The sequence below is a fragment of the Ailuropoda melanoleuca genome, unplaced genomic scaffold (assembly GCF_002007445.2).
Source record: "Ailuropoda melanoleuca isolate Jingjing unplaced genomic scaffold, ASM200744v2 unplaced-scaffold4236, whole genome shotgun sequence".
Classification (NCBI taxonomy): Eukaryota; Metazoa; Chordata; class Mammalia; order Carnivora; family Ursidae; genus Ailuropoda; species Ailuropoda melanoleuca.
This window is the reverse complement of record NW_023214237.1, coordinates 27,215-44,765: the sequence shown is the minus strand read 5'-3', so window position 1 is coordinate 44,765 and position 17,551 is coordinate 27,215. Positions and strand designations below refer to the sequence as shown.

At 35.1% G+C, this 17,551-nt stretch overlaps 1 pseudogene; it reads left to right on the top strand.

Moving 5' to 3' along the window:
• Window positions 1-11,458: 11,458 nt before the first annotated feature.
• Window positions 11,459-12,246, top strand: LOC100466296 (annotated as a pseudogene).
• The last annotated feature ends 5,305 nt before the right edge of the window (window positions 12,247-17,551 follow it).

The following is a 17,551-nucleotide window of genomic DNA, read 5'->3' as shown; positions in this document are numbered from 1 at the left end:
ATCTACACTTTCAATGCTATCCCAATTAAAATACCAATGACATTTTTCAAAGAACTGGAACAAACAGCCCTTACATTTGTGTGGAACAACAGAAAGCCCCAAATCTCCAAGGAATTTTTGAAAAGGAAAAACAAAGCTGGGGGCATCACGTTGCTGGACTTCACGGTATACTACAAAGCTGTGATCACAAAGATAGCATGGTACTGGCACAAAAATAGACACATAGACCAATGGAATGGAATAGAGAACCCAGAAATGCGCCCTCAGATCTTTGGGCAACTAATCTTTGATAAAGCAGGAAAAAACTTCTAGTTGATAAAAACAGTCTCTTCAATAAATGGTGCTGGAAAATTGGACAGCCATATGCAAAAGAATGAAACTTCACCACTCTCTCACACCATACACAAAGATTAACTCCAAATGGTTGAAAGACCTCAATGTGAGACAGCAATCCATCAGAATCCTAGAGGAGAGCATAGGTAGCAACCTCTATGACAATGGCCATAGCATCTTTTTCATGACACATCTCCAATTGCTTTAAGAGAAACCAAAGAAAAAAATGAACTTGTGGGACTTCATCAAGATAAAAAGCTTCTGCACAGCCAAGGAAACAGTCAAAAAAACTAAGGGGCAGCCCAAGGAATGGAAGAAGATATTTACAAATGACACTACAGATGAAAGACTGGTATCCAAGATCTACAAAGAACTTCTCAAACTCAATACACAAGAAACAAACCAATTATAAAATGGGCAGAAAACATGAATAGACAGTTTTCCAATGAAGTTATACAAATGGCTAAAAGACACATGAAAAAAATGTTCAAAATCATTATCCATGTGGGAAATTCAAATCAAAACCGCTCTAGATAGCACCTTACACCACTTAGAATGGCAAAAATTGAATAGTCAAGAAACAAGAATTCTTGTAGAGAATGTGGTGAAAGGGGATCCCTCCTACATTGTTGGTGGGAATCAAGTTGGTACAGCCACTTTGGAAAACAGTGTGGAGGTCCCTTAAAAAGTTAGAAATTGATCTACCCTATGATCCAGCAATTCCACTACTGGGTATTTAACTCAAAGATACAGATGTAGTGAAGAGAAGGGCCATATGCATCCCAATGTTCACAGCAGCATTGTCCACAATAGCTAAATAGTGAAAGGAGCTGAGATGCCCTTCAAAAGATGACTGGTTAAGAAGATGTGGTTGATATTTACAATGAATATTACCCAGCTATCAAAAAGAATGATTTCTCAACATTTGCTGCAACATGGACGGCACTGGAGGAGATAACGCTGAGTGAAATAAGTCGAGCAGAGAAAGACAATTATCATATTATTTCTCTCATCTGTGGAACATAAGAACTAGAATAGGTTGGTAGGAGAAGAAAGTTATAAAGAAAGGGGTTAATCAGAAGGGTAATGAAGGATGAGAGACTATGGACTCTGAGAAACAAACTGATGGCTTCAGAGGGGAAGGGGGTGGGGGAATGGGATAGAATGGTGATGGGTATTAAGGAGGGCACGTATTGCATGGTGCACTGGGTGTTATACGCAACTAATGAATCATGGAACTTGACATAGAAAACCAGGGACGTACTGTATGGTGGCTAACATAATATAATACAAAATATTATTATAAATTTTAAAAAATGGAAAAAGTTTATTTTGTAAGTAAAAAAATAAAAAAATAAAGTTTGTGGATCTGAATGAAAATACAATTTTATTAAATTTTCAAATATGTTTCCTCTCATTTTTGCCCCTCACTTCAATTTTTCATTTTTTTCCTATGTGTCTCATTTGTGTTCTTTTCCATCTGCATGAATTATCTATCAGTTAACAGAAACTTAAGAGGTAGTCAAAACAAAATGTTGGGTTTTTTTTAGGTTTTGAAGACAATGAAATCGAAAAAAAAAAGTTACATCCCAGAGCATATATTATACTGAGATAAAGAAAGAGTACTTGGATATGTCCTACTATAATAAAGTGTTTGATACAGCTTCTGAGAACTTATTGTTATAAACAACTAAAATAATATCCTTAAAAATAAAATTTGCAGATATAAGCAATAGGGAAAAATTGCTTCCATCTCCTCTACTCATCTTTTTACACACACACACCCGTAAGACTATAATTTAGTAATAGTACTACAAAGGAAAAGCAATGTATATGGAAATGAGATCATGGCAAATAATTTCATTTCTGTTCAGTCATAGATTTGGATGACTATGCCATATATATATATATTCCTTCAAGTGTTTCTCTTATGGATGTTAGAACATGAGTCCAATGTGTGAACTAAAACACCCACCTATTTGGATTAAGCATTTGTGTATGAAGAGCTAATATCACAGCTGCAGAGATGCACTTTGCACATTTCAGAGATCACAGTGTATTAGGAAGCTAAAATTTAAGTCAAAAAAGTTGGTTTGACTTAGCAATTCTCAACCAAAATAAAATTAAAAAGAGATTAGAAAATATTCCACCAGTCTTTCAAATATAAACTGTAAGTATTTTTTATCTTATATCCAACCACTTCACAGCAAAATGCCATTTTTTCATTGCATAGAAAGAAATGATACATTTTGAAAGCCAAAATCTTGATACCAGTTTAAGGATTCTAAAATACATTTTAAAGTATGACAATACTTTGAGGAATATTTATATAAATATTTATGTAAATATTCTTATCCTTAAATCTTTTCTATAACAGTTTTGTCAACATTCATTTTATATTAATAATTTTACATCAGTATTCATCTTTCCCCAATTTTAAAATTATCTGGTTTATTTTTGCTTTAAATATACCTTTCAAATTTAATTCCATATAAAATACCAATTTCCTTCTTATGTTTTCCTTAGCAAGCAAATATCTAACCTCTTAATTCTTTGCCAAGGCTTGACCTCAAAATATTATATTTAAAAGACACATAAAGAACACAAACTTGTTCAAACTCTCAGAATGTTGGAGCCTGAAACTCTGAGAAAGCCTTTATCTAAAACCAATGAACTTTTCAGGGCTGTTGAGAAATGACCAGAGGGGCCAATTAACTATTGCACAATTGGAATCTTCCTGCCGCTTTGTCAATAATTTATAAAATGAAGAGGGCAGATTGGTCACTGTCACTGAGGGGAAGTCAAAATTAAAATATTTCTCATATATTGTGCTCTAAAAAGCCAGAGAATACTGTTTTCCAGAGGAAATTCATTTTGATATAAAACAGATAATAAATTGTGCTTTATCAAAAACTATGAATGGTATAGTAGCCATGAATTGTTTTTGCATACAATCTTTCTTACTTGCCTTAGATTCCAAATACCTGGTAGTTAATGCAAATATATTGATTTAATTTTTGTTCTCTATTGGTATTTCTACACATTCTTAGAATCCTATTAATTCCCATTGTTTCATTTCCTGAAAGAAAAGTATAATCAATCCTTTTTCTTTCTTTACTCATTAATATCCCCCATTTATCTTTTTATCTAGCTTCAAATTACCCATTAGTCACAAAGGTATATCCCCCATTTATCTTTTTATCTAGCTTCAAATTACCCATTAGTCACAAAGGTATATGGATCTTTTATTTTTAAAAGAATGGATATCCAGAAACTGAGATTACTATGACTAGCAGGACAACATTCAATTCAATTCTCAAACTTTGTGACACTATGAGAATTATATGGAACTTTCATTATTCAGTAAGCTCATTAAAATATGATAAATTTAAAATATGGCTATATTTTTTAAAAATTAAGCTGAGAGTAAATGCATAATAAGAAAACATATTAGCTTTGTAAAAGTTTTGGATTTAGGAACTTTCTATAGGTAACAATTTAGAGTCAGGAGAACTCTAAAGACTCATGAGTCATGAGAGTCATGAGAGTCATGAGAGTCATGAGTTAACTAAAAATAGACCTTAATGAAAAGGTAGAGTGGAAGCAAGTGAAAACAGAGATGAAGCTAAAGGTGATTCAGTAAAACAGATCACCCCATTTATTTAATCTTCATCAAGAATGTTTCACCATTCACGATATATACATATATCAAATCATCATGGTCTACACTTTAAATATCTTATAATTTTATTGTCAATTATAACTTAATAAAGCTGAAAAATAATATCAAATAAAAACAGAAAAATAAAGAATGATTTACCATACAAAAAGTCATCAGAAATCTCAAATGAACATAAAATCTTGAGGTGAAAATAAATTTACAGCATTAGAGTCCAGAAGAATAAAAAATATTTTCCCTAGCTTTTGAATAGAGTTAATATGAGCAATTTCTTTCTAGTTCTTTCTTTAGTTCAATCAAAGTCTACTCCCTCATGGGAAAGAGTGGAGATAAAGAAAGGGAAAAAATGATAGCAAATAGTAAATAAAAAAATTGTATTCAGGGACAAGTAAAGGATACAGATCCATATACTTAGACACACAGAAAAAAATAATATAGCTCATAAACTTTATTAAATAGATTCTTCTCAAGTGCCTCCGAATGGTTCCAGAGTCATCCCAGTACCCAGAAATTTCTAGCACTAAGAAGCATGGTCTTGGGTCTTTTACATGTTGGGAAAAAGCCACTCCATTCCATGATTCTACACGCTTTCCTTTGAATTCAGCTAACCATGGTTCTACCCCTTCTTTCCCTACTTTACCCATAATCTTTGGGCAGTCGCATCCTACCCCCTTGCCTTTGTTTGCCACTTAAGGACTCTGAAACCTGTCTGTGACTCAAACCCATCAAGGTTGACTCACTTATTCATCTTTTTCTACGGCAAATTGTGCTTAACTATGTCCCTCTCAACCATGTCCTCTGTGAAATACTTAGGGAGATACTGCTTCAATGATGCCAATATTCTTCCCTGTTCCATTTCTTACCCTCAGCGGAGACCTCTCTCATAATTACCTATTAATTTCTTCCCTGAAGTTTCATCTTTAGAGTTCAAACAATTCGAACATCTTCCTGGCTCTTGTTTTGGCAACTTATGAAATTATATTACAGATAGATCTCAGCTTACCTTACTTCTGCTACCAGATAAAACATACCATAACAACTGAGCTTATTCTGGCTTCCTGAATATTGATTCATGGTGATGGTACAGAATATCAGGCCCTCTGTTGTAAGCCGGGGTTACTGGACAGATGAACCCAGCCGTCCTTTTCTCTTACAAAATTTCCCATTGATGTTGAGTTAAAATTCAAGTAGTTTATCCTAGCAAAAAGTCCTGGTGCTTTCTTCTCTATTATTTTCTTGGTTAGCCTGGCTAAACTCTAACCAATTTAATTGGCCTTTTTAAGGAACTAGACTTTAGTTTAGTTGCTTTTATTTATTGTTTTCAATTCCAGGGATTCTATTCCAATTTTTATTATTTCTATATTTTTGTTCCTTACATTGCTCTTATTTCTCTAGTTTGTTGAAATGGTTGTTTTTATAACTAATTTTAAACATTTCTTCTTTTTTAATATATATATATATATGTATGTGTATATATATATATGTAATGCTTTAAATTTACCCTAAACACTTTTGTTATATCTTACAAGTTTTAATGTTACATTTTAATTTTTCAATCAGTTCAATTTTTTAAAAATTTAATTTGAGAACTCTGGTGAATTATTTGGAAGTGTGTTAATTTCCAAGTACTAAATTCTGAATATTCCAGATATTATCATCCATCTTTCTGTTACTGATTTGTATTTTAGTTTCATGTGGTCTAATAATATACCTTGTATGATTTCTATGATTTTGAATTTGCCAAAGAACATTCTATGGCTGAGAATGTATTCTTGTTAAATGTTCCATGGGCTCTTGAAATAATGTGTATTATGTGGTTGTTGGATAGAGTGTTGTATAAATGTCAGTAAGATCAATTTGGTTAATATTGCTATTCACATCAAATATGTCCTTATTGATTCTCTGGCTGCCCGATCTATCAGTCACTGAAGGGGTTGTTGAAATCTCCAACTATAGGAGTGTAATTTGTCTACCAGTTCTTTCAGTTTTTACTTTATTTATGTTTTATGTATTTTGATGCTCTATTGTTTGATACATACATAAGATTGATACATATTCTTGGAGAATCATTATGTAACGCCTTTCTTTATCTCTAACATGTCCTTGTCTAAAGATTGCTTTGCCTGAAATCAGTATGGATATCCCAGCTTTCTTTTAATGAGTGTTAGTGTGTGATATCTTCTTCAATTCTTTTACTCTTGTGGGTTTCTTGTAGACAACATATATTTGAGTGTTGCTTTTTTATTCCCTGACAGTTTCTGTTTTCTAATATGTGTATTTAGACCATGCACATTAAAATTAAATAGTTATAAAGTTAGATTAATTTTAACATGTGTATAACTATTCCTTTTGTTGCATTTCTCTGGTTTTAATTGAACTTGTTTTTAAAGTTTTTTTTTAAGATTTTATTTATTTATTCGACAGAGATAGAGACAGCCAGCGAGAGAGGGAACACAAGCAGGGGGAGTGGGAGAGGAAGAAGCAGGCTCAGAGCTGAAGAGCCTGATGTGGGCTCGATCCCAAAATGCCGGGATCACGCCCTGAGCAGAAGGCAGAGGTTTAACTGCTGTGCCACCCAGGCACCCCTGTTTTTAAAGTTTTTATTTGAATACCAGTTAGCTAACCTACAGTGTAATATTAGTTTCAGGTATACAATATAGTGATTCAACGCTTCCATACAACATCCAGTGCTCATCACAAGTGCACTCCTTAATCCCCATCACTGATTAACCCATCCCTCCAACAACTTCCCCTCTGGTAATCATTAGTTTGTTCTCTATAGTTAAGAGTCTGTTTCTGGGTTTGTCTGCCTCTCTCTCTTTTTTGCCTTTGCTCATTTTTTTTTGTTTCTTAAATTCCACATATGAGTGAAATCATATGGTAATTGAACATTTTTATAGGATTCCATTTTATTTTCTTAGCATACCAATTACACTTATTTACAAAAACTCTCTGTTGCTCTATAGGTTTCAACATATACTGAACTAACTGAAGTCTACCTTCAAATAACACTATGACATTTCATGTATAGTACAATTATAACTAAATATCTCTAATTCCTCCCTTTTGTCCTTTGTGGCATTCTTGCCATTGATTTCCCTTTTTCATATGCTATCATCACCCAATACACTGTTACTATTATTGTTTCAAACTGTTGTCTTTTAAATCAATGAAAAAATCAGAAGTATTAATAATTTTGTTTCATTTTCATTTATTACTTGTCTGATGCATTTCCCTTCTTTAGGTTCCATTAGGTTATTTTTGTTTGTTTTGTTTTGGTTTGGTTTTTTGCTTGCTTGTTTGTTTCCTACCTGAAAATTTTCTTATAACATCTCTTGCACAGTAGGTATGCTGGCACTGAATCTCTGCCCCCACCCCTCCTTTTTTTCTAAGACAATCTTTATTTCTTCTTTACTTTTTAAGGCAACTTTGCTAGATATACAATTTTAAATTGGTGAGGTTTTTTTTTTAACACTTTAAATATTTCACTACACTTTCCTTTTGGTTGTTTCTGATGTGAAAACTGTTGTAATTCTTATCTGTGTTCCTCTATTTTATTTGCTTTGTTTTCTTTCAAACTGTTCTCTGCAATTGAACTATAATACACCAATATATTTTTTCTTTCCTTCCTTCTTTCCTTCCTTCCTTCCTTCCTTCCTTCCTTCCTTCCTTCCTTCCTTCCTCCCTCCCTCCCTTCCTCTGTCCGTCCATCCCTCCCTCCCTTTCTCCTTTTTCTTCTCCTCCTTCTCTTCCTCCTCCTCCTCCTTCTTCTTTCTTTCTTCTTCTTTTCCTTCCTTCCTTCTTTTCCTTCCTTCCTTTTTTTCCTTCCTTCCTTCCTTCCTTCCTTCCTTCCTTCCTTCCTTCTCCTCCTCCTCTTCTTCTTCTTCTTTTCTTTCTTTCTTTCTTTCTTTCTTTCTTTCTTTCTTTCTTTCTTTTTCTTTCTTCTTTCTTTTATCTATCTTTCTTTTTTGAAGGGTGGGGTATGGGAGAGAGAGTAGTCATTCTCTGGGTGTTCTTTGGATTTCCAGATCTGTAATCTGGTATCTATCATTGATTTTAGAAAATTCTCAGTCATTATCACTTCAAATATTTATTCTGCTCTATTCTCTTATCTCCATCTGATATTCCCATTATGCACATATAACACCTTTAGAAACTTTTCCATAGTAGTTAATGTTTTTTTCTGTTATTTTCATTCTATTTCTTCTTTGGATATCAGTTTGGGAAGTTTCTATTGATCTTTCTTCAAGAACACTTATTTCTTTGGCTGCTTGCTCTCTACTGACAAACCCATCAAAATGATTTTTATTTTTTGTGTATAATTTTTAATATTTTTAAATTCATTTTTAGAGTTTCCATCTCTCTTTCATTACATATATGCAATGAACATTATATATATTATATATATATATATATAAAATGAACATACATATGTAGAATATATTGTATATATGTAATGAATATGTAGAGGAATATATTGTATATATGTAATGAATATGTAGAGGTTATTGAAACCTCCAACTATGGGAGTATAATTTTTCTACTTCTACCAGTCTTTCAGTTTTTACTATTTATGCTTTATGTATTTTGATGCTCTATTGTTTGATACATACATAATTAAGATTGATACATTATATATATAATGTTTTCTTTTTTCATTATAGCCTGTAAGATATTTTATTATTATATTTTAAATTTCCTATGTGATAATTCTAACAATCTGGGTCCCATCTCAGTCTGGTTCTGAATGTGTTTTTTTCTTGAATATAGGCATGTCTTATAATTTTGTTGTTAAAGCCCAGACATTTTGTATTGGGTAGTAAGACTGATATATGTAGGTATTTAGCATAAAAATAAATATTAATTTGGCTGGGAGGTGGGTTGTGCTTAATATTTGCTAATGCTTTTGTGACCAGAAGCTTCAAATTCTTGTGTCTGTGTTTTTGTCTCTCCTCTTGACCTTGGAATACCCTAATACATTAACTCAGAAACAGTCTGTATCTTACAGTTCTTCCAGCTATAATCCACTATGACTATGCTGGAACCCTGCTGGTATGGTGGTGAGATATGAGGAGGAAGATCATTCAATAATTTTATAGCAAATTAATTATAACAATTATTAACAATAATTATTATACAATAATTATAATAATTCTATAATAAATGAAATCTCAGTATTGTTGAGCCCAGGTATTAGGGCTGTGACTTGCATGAGAACTTCTCTAGTGGTGTAGCTTCTTCCACTTTGCTTCCTTTCCCCTTACCTGGTTGCAAGCTTCCCAATTTATTTTCTTGAAACCTTCACTTTTTCCATATAATGAGTTGCACAATTATAGTTTAAAAATATTATTTGTTATATACTTATATTATTACTTTTATTTTTATTTTGGGATAATTGCAGATTCAAGCATTGTTGTAAGAAATAATACAGAAAAATTGCCTTTACTCACTCTCCTCCCCAATGGTATCAGCTTACACAATTATATTACATTATTATAACCAGGATATTGATACTGGTATAGTCAAGATACAGTACATTACCATCATCACAAGGAGCCTTCATATTTTCCTTTTATATCCATATTCACTTCCTGCTCAACCCTACGCTATCCATAATCCCCAGAAATAATTAATCTGTTCTTTATTTCTATACATTTGTCATTTAAAAAATATTAGATGGACATTATCAAGATGGTGAAATAGGTTGTTCCTGACTCTTCTTCCCCTCTAAAGAGGAACAACTAACAACTATTCAAGACAAAACAACACTGAGAAAATTCTGGAACATAGGGGTGAAGCTGAGGCTCCCCCCAAAAGACAGACCAACACAGACTGCTTTAGGGGATAAGAGAAGTAGCTATGCATTGATTATATTGTCCCTTCTCAGGACAGTGAACCATCATGTCAAGAAGTCTCCCCTGAATCTCTGGTTCATCCAGTGGGAAAAGAGAATGAAGAGGACACAATCTTCCTTGCCTGTCCAGCATTGGGGTCACTTTGTGGGAGCCCTACTCTGATCTAATACTATAGCAATTGCAGAGAAATCCATGGGACTCAACCATTGAGAATCTGACTGTGACACACAGGTGAAGTGGGGTTGACAAAACCAACACATGGGTCTTGATAACCTGAGTTCATACCTGCAGTGCCCTAATGTTATCCCAACTAGTGGTTTCGTTCATCTGCAGAGCCAAGTCAGGGGCACATTCTGACCAGGAAATTTGGCAGAGTGTAGATCTGCTGATTTGGATTCTTAAATAAGGAGTATTACTGGACTTAGAGCCCAGTTTGCCCATGCCCAGGCAAGAAGCTGAATCACAGACTCCACTTCCTGTAGAGAGTGTCTTCTGGTCCCACAGACCAAAAGGGAAGCTGGACTGCCCAGTAGTATTCCACCAAAATGTGTGCTAGTTTCACTCAGAGGAAAGCCGGTACAGGGCATGAAGGATTCTTGTACTATGCATAGGCAGGCAAACCACCATGGTAGATTAATTCATAACCAAGGCCGAGGAGGGTAACTCCTGGCCTCTCCTAAGTGGAGAATCTATTTTAGAAATTTAGAGTGACCTAGAGTGGCCTGTCCCCCTCCCACTCTGGCAAAGTAGCTAAGACATAGCCTCATCCTCTGTGAAGAGTGCTTTCTAGCCCCAACTGATCAGAAGTCTGGCAAAAACTGCTGAAAATTGTGTCTTCAAGCAGTGCTCAAACCTAGAGAAGAGAAGATAGACTGGACAGTTTAGAAAACGAAGCCAGTAGCCCTTTTTGGCCAGAGTATTTCAGGTGTAGTCAGCTTGGGTTGAAATAACAAAGAATTTATCAGCATTAGAGTTGCTTATTTTACTGTGCCCAGGCAAGGAATCTAATTTGTAGTCCTTCTTATCACTGAAAACAGCCTTCAGCCTGTCCAGCCAGGGAGCCAACCCAGAGCACATGGGAAGCTGCATAACCCATTCAACAGCCTATAAACAATGACATTTGAACAGAGAGCAGAGCCCATGGCTTTTCCCATTTGCAGAGCAAAACAAGTAACCTCAGGTGACTAGGGAAATCAGACACACTCTGAACTGATTTGCATTCACAAACAATGAACCATGTAAGCTCTGGACACATCCTACACCTGGCCAAGGCAGGAAACTATCTCATAGCCTCATCTATTTCTGAATGCAGTACCTAGTCCCAACCATCTAGTATGTCTGATAAGATAACCTAGAAAAATATGGAGGCCATCCTACAATCAACCTCCCTAGCAGGGAATCAAGCCAGCCATCTTATCTAATTATTCTCAGTGAGTGATACAGCCCCCATCTTCTTCCTCAGAGCTCAAACAGATGTCTCACTCAAATATAGATCATGGTAGTTGAACCTAAATGCCTAAGGACATTATCAGCAGACACACCCAGAAACCCAAACTGAGCTGACTGGTCAAAGCAAACCTATAAAATTTAGAAGAGGAGCCTGAGTAGAGACCTACCTTCTCATACAAAGATAAAATACAGACAAACTATTTAGGATGCCTCTGAAGAATTTGGAAACATGGCTGTAAGAGAGAGCTGGAAGAGAGAGAGCAAGCTGGTGTAAGAGAGAAATATAGATTCTCTAACATAAGAACATACAATCTTCTCTTCAGTGTCAAAGAAGTCTTGCTTAGACCAGATTCCTGCTGTCAACCTTGATGCAGATGATCTTCCAACAGATTGGGAAGATGAAAATGAAAATTTTGAAGAGGGGAGTGATGATAATCACCTTTTGCAGAATTAGAAAAAAATAAAAATGAAGGAGCTGAGATCAGTCCAGGAATGAACAAGAAGAGAAAACTGAAGAAGAAAGAATACATATGGAAAACATTTTGAGTGGAAACCCTCTCAATCTCACTGGCCCATCACAATTTCAGGCCAACTTCAAAGTTAAAAGAAAGTAGGATGATGATGCTGTTTTCAAGAACTGTGCAAATGGTGTAGATTATCAGAAGAAAGACAAGGGGCACCTGGGTGGTGCAGTCAGTTAAGCATCCGACTCTTGGTTTCAGCTCAGGCCATGATCTCAGGATTGTGTGATTAAGCTCTGAGTCAGGCTGCTTGAGAATTTCTCCCTCTCCCTGCCCCTCTTACTTGTGCTCTCTTTCTCTAAAATAAATAAATTAATTCAAAAAAAGAAAGAAGAATGACAAAATATTTGTAAATGATACACTGTGATCTGAATTTCACAAAAAGTTCATGGAGAAATATATTAAATAGTAGTTTATGCGCTTAATTAAAGACCATAAAATATATTTTAAAAAGTTAAAAATAGAAAATAATTTTAAGAGCAACAGAGAAAAGAGAGAATTACATACAAAGGAACTGCCATAAGACTATTGGTGTATTTCCCAACAGAATCTTTTCAGGCCAGGAAAGAGTGGAATGACATAATAAAATATTGAGAGAAAATTACTGTCACCCAAGAGTTCTACACCTGGTGAAGCTGTCCTTGAGAAACAAAAGAAGGCATACATCTTCCCCATCAAAAAAAAAAAAATCTGAGGGAGTTTATTGAAATCAGACTTGCCTTACAAGAAGTACTAAAGACAGTTCTTTGGAAGTAAAAGAACACCAGTTAGCACAAATCAAACTGGTAATGGTAAATATATAGATATAGTTAGATTTTGCAATATGGTAATAGGGTGCATAATTCCCTTAAAAGTTTAGTTTAAAAACATAATAAAATAGCCATACCTACAATAATTTATTGTTACACAATACACACACAAAAATGCAAATTATAAAAGCGATAACCTAAAACATGAAGAGTGAAGATTTAAAGTTTACAAATTCTATTAAAGTTTTTATCAATAAAAATAGGATGTTATAAGTTTAAGATATTTTATGTAAGCTTCATGGTCACCAAAAGTAAAAATTCTGTAGTAAAATTAAAAACAACAATAACAACAAAAACAGGATTAAAGGAGTTAAAGAACATTGATACTAAAGATAAAAAACACACACAAAAACCAGCAGGATAAGAAACAAGGAACAATGGATCTATAAAACAACAAAGAAACAAAATGACAATAGTAAGTCCTTATCTACCAATAATTTAAATATAAATGGATTAAGTTTTGCTATTGAAAGGCAAAGAATGCCTTAATGGATAAAAAAAAAAAATTCCAACAATATGCTATGTACAAGAGACTCTCTTAGCATTAAAGAGACACATAGACTTAGAAAAAAAAGGATTGAAAAGAACATTTCAAACAAATAGTAACAACAAAAACACCAAAGCCCCCCCCAAAAAAGGGGTAGCTATACCTATATCAGACAAAATAAACTTTAACCAAAAATGAAAAAAAAGGAACAAAGAAGGTTATGATAATAGGGTCAATATATCAAGAAAATATAACATTTGTAAATATTTTTGCAATCTACTTTGGAGCACTTAAGTATATAGAGCAAAAATTAACAGCTAAATGGAGAAACAGACAGTATATGATAATAGTTGGATACCTTAATACTGAACTCTCAGCAATGGATGAATCATTCAGACAGAAAATCAATATGAAAACAGCAATTTGAAGATCACTGTAGACCAAATTGACCTAAGACATATTTAGAATATTCTAACCAATAAGAGCAGAATTCACATTTTTCTCAAGCTCACATGGAATATTTTCTAAGTTATACTATGTAAGGCCATGAAACAAATCAACAAATTCAAGAAGATTGAAATCATACCAAACATATTCTCTGATCACAATCACATGAAACTAGAAATCAATAGAGGAAACAAACAAACAATTACAAACACATGAAATTAAACAATGCTCTCCCAAACAATCAATAAATCAAAGAAAACTCAAAAGGAAAATAAGTTTCTAAAAAAAAAAAATAGAAAATATACCAGAACTTATGGGATAAAGCAAGAGTTTTAAGAAGAATATTTATACCAATAAAAGCCTACAATAAAAGGCAAAAAAAATCCCAAATTAGCAACATTAACTCCATGCATTAAGGAACTACAAAGAGAGAAACAAATCAGCCCACAGTTAAAAGAAGAAAATAAATAATAAGTATTAGAATAGAAATAAGTGAAATTAAGAACAGAAAAATAATAGAAAAATGTTAACCAAATGTAGGAGTTGATTCCTTGACAAGATGAAATTGGCAAACCCTTATCTAAATCAACCAAGGCAAGAGGGAGGACCCAAATCAACAAAATTATAGATGAAAAGGATACATTACAACAAATACCACAGAAATTCAAAGGATCATAAGAGGCTATTATGAACAAATATACACCAAAAAATTAAACAAGTAAGAAGAAATGCAAAAATTCTTGGAAACTACAACTTATCAAGAATGAATCAGGAAGAAGTAGAAAATCTAAATAGGCTAATTATTAGTAAGCACTCTGAATCAGTAAACAAAAATCTCCCAATGATGAAAAGAATGGGGCCAGATGGCTTCACTGGTGGATTTAACCAAACATTTAAGGAAAAATTTACAATGATCTTTTTCAAATCATTCCAAAAAATTGAAGGGTAAGAAACTCTCCTAGAATCATTTTATCAGGCTAGCATTATCCTGATAACTAAAGCCCAAAGAGGATACTACCAGAGGAAAAAAAAAAACTATAGGCTAATATTTCTGCTGAATATAGATGCAGCAATTCTCAATAAAATGCTAGCAAAACAAATTCAGCAGTGCAACAAGCAACACAGGATCATTCACTATAATCAAGTGAGATTTATTTATCCTGAGGATGCAAGTATGTGATACATCACATTAATAGAGTGACATAGTATCATCTCAGTAAATGCAAAAAAGTATTTGACAGTATTCAGCATCTATTCATGACAAAAACTCATAACAAATTAGGCCAGAATGAACATACCTCAACATAAAATGACCATTTAAGACAAACCCACAGCAAAAAGCACTCTAAATAGTTAAGGTTGAAAGTTTTTCCTTTAAGATCAGGAAAAAGACAAGAGTTCCCTCTTTCACCACTCCCAGTCAAGATAGTACTAGAAATCCTAATTAGAGCAATTAGGCAAGAAAAATTTAAAAAAAGTATCAGGATTGGAAAAGAAGAAGTAACATTGTCTTTATTTGCAGAAGACATAATTTTTTATACAAAAAATCCAGAGGAGTCAACCAAAAATCTGTTAGATCTAATCCACACATTTAGTAAAATTTATGACTTAAAATTGATACACAAAAATTGTAGTGTTTTTATACATTAAAAAACTTTTTAGATTTTGAGTTAAGATGGCGGAGGAGTAGGGGTCCCCGCTTTCAGCTGGTCCCCTGAGTCGAGCTGGATAGGTACCAGACCATCCTGAAAACCCACAGAATCAGCCTGAGATGTAGGAAGATACATCTGGATCTCTACAAATGAACATCTCCAGCACTGAGTATTGAGGTATGAAATGGGGAGCCGTGAATCCGAGCACAGATATTGGAAGATAAATGGAAGGGGGAGGGAGCTGCCACCCTTGGGAACTGGGAAGCAGTAGCCACCTGCACTGGGGAGCGGGCCAGACTCATGGACGGGCACCCGCGAGAGAGTGGACTGAGATCCTGAGCCTGGGAATGCGCTTGTGTCCAAACTGAAAACCGGAGCTCTGGAGCACTCACTGGACCTGGACTGAGTGCATGCACAACCAGCCTGAAAACCAGTGCTCCGGAGTGCACGCGAACCTCACTGAAACAGAGAGCTCGGGAGTGCGCATGAGGGTGGCTGGCGGCTGGTGGATGGCAGATGGTGGCTGGCGGCTGGCGGTGTTAGAAACACAAAGGACAGAGACATGCTGGCCCTGGAAGTGAGGGCTGGGATGCCAGCTGCAGGGTTTTTAGCAGCACAAACAGAAACAGAGTAAAAGAGGCCTGAAGAGTTCAGTGGAGAACGGACTGCGATCTCTCTGTTCTGACACAGAGGCTAGGATATGGCCACTGCTGCTCTGATTCTCAGAAGAATCACAGAAAAACACCAGGGAAAGCTGCTACAGAACAAAAGCACGGTAATACCAGCTCACATTGTGCCAAGCCCCATCACCCCTCACAGGGGACAGAGAGACTCTACCCAAAGAGGGTTGCCTGAACATCAGCACAGCAGTCCCCTCCCCCAGAAGGCAGGCTGAAAAATCAAGAAGCCCACATCCCTAAGGTCCCTATAAAACAAGTGCACACTGCCGGGGTCCTGGTCAATATTTGGGCTCTGGGCAACCCCACAACCTCTCCTCATTAGAATGATGAGAAGGAGAAATCCCCCCCAACAAAGAGAAGATAATGAGTCTGTGGCCTCTGCCACAGAACTAATGGATATGGATATAACCAAATTATCAGAAATGGAGTTCACAGTAACAATGGTCAAGATGATGTGTAAGATTGAAAAAAATATTAATGAAAATATTAATGAGAATATAGAATCACTAAGGATGGAAATGAGATTAAATTTGGCAGAAATTAAAATGCTATGAATCAAATGCAATCAAAACTAGATGTTCTGATGGCCAGGGTAAATAAGGCAGAAGAATGAATTAGTGAATTGGAGGATGGGATGGTAGATGAGAAAGCTAAAACAGAAAATTGGCTCAAAAAAATTCAATCTCAAGAATGTAGGTTATGTGAGATTACTGACCCAATAAATCGTTCCAATGGCAGAATCATTGGCATCCCCGAGGGGGTGGAGAAAGGGAGAGGTCTAGAAGAGATATTTGAACAAATTGTAGCTGAAAACGTCCCTAATCTAGCAAAGGAAACAAGCATTCATGTCCAAGAGGCAGAGAGGACACCCCCCCAAATTCAACCATGACAAACCTACACCATGTCATGTCATAGTGCAAGTTGCAAATATTAGATCCAAGGAAACAGTATTGAAAGTGGCCAGGGCGAAGAAATTTCTCATGTACAAAGGCAAAAATATTAAGATTATGTCAGACCTGTCTACACAGACCTGGAATGAGAGAAAGGTTTGGCGGAGGGGATTTAAAGCTCTATCCGAGAAAAATATGCAGCCAAGGATCCTTTATCCACCAAGGCTGTCACTCAGAATTGATGGAGAGATAAGGACCTTCCAGAATCGCCAGACACAGACCAATTTTGTAAACATGAAACCAGCCGTACAGAAATATTAAGGGGGGTTCTATAAAAGTAAAAAGACCTCAAGAGTTATAAAGAGCAGAAAGTTACAATCTATAGAAACAAACACTTTACAGGCAACATGATATCATTAAAATCATCTCTCAATAATCACTCTCAATGTGAGTGGCATAAATGCTCCCATAAAACACAACAGGGTTGCAGATTGGATAAAAAGACATGACCCATTGATTTGTTGTCTGCAAGAGACTCATTTTGAACCTAAAGATACATCCAGACTGAAAGTGAAGGGATGGAAAACCATTTTTCATGCCAATGGAACTCAGAAGAAAGCTGGGGTAGCAAGTCTCATATCAGACAGACTGGATTTTAAACTAAAGACTGTAGTTGGAGATACAGAAGGACACTATATAATTCTTAAAGGATGTATCCTACAAGTGGATATGACAATTATAAATATGTA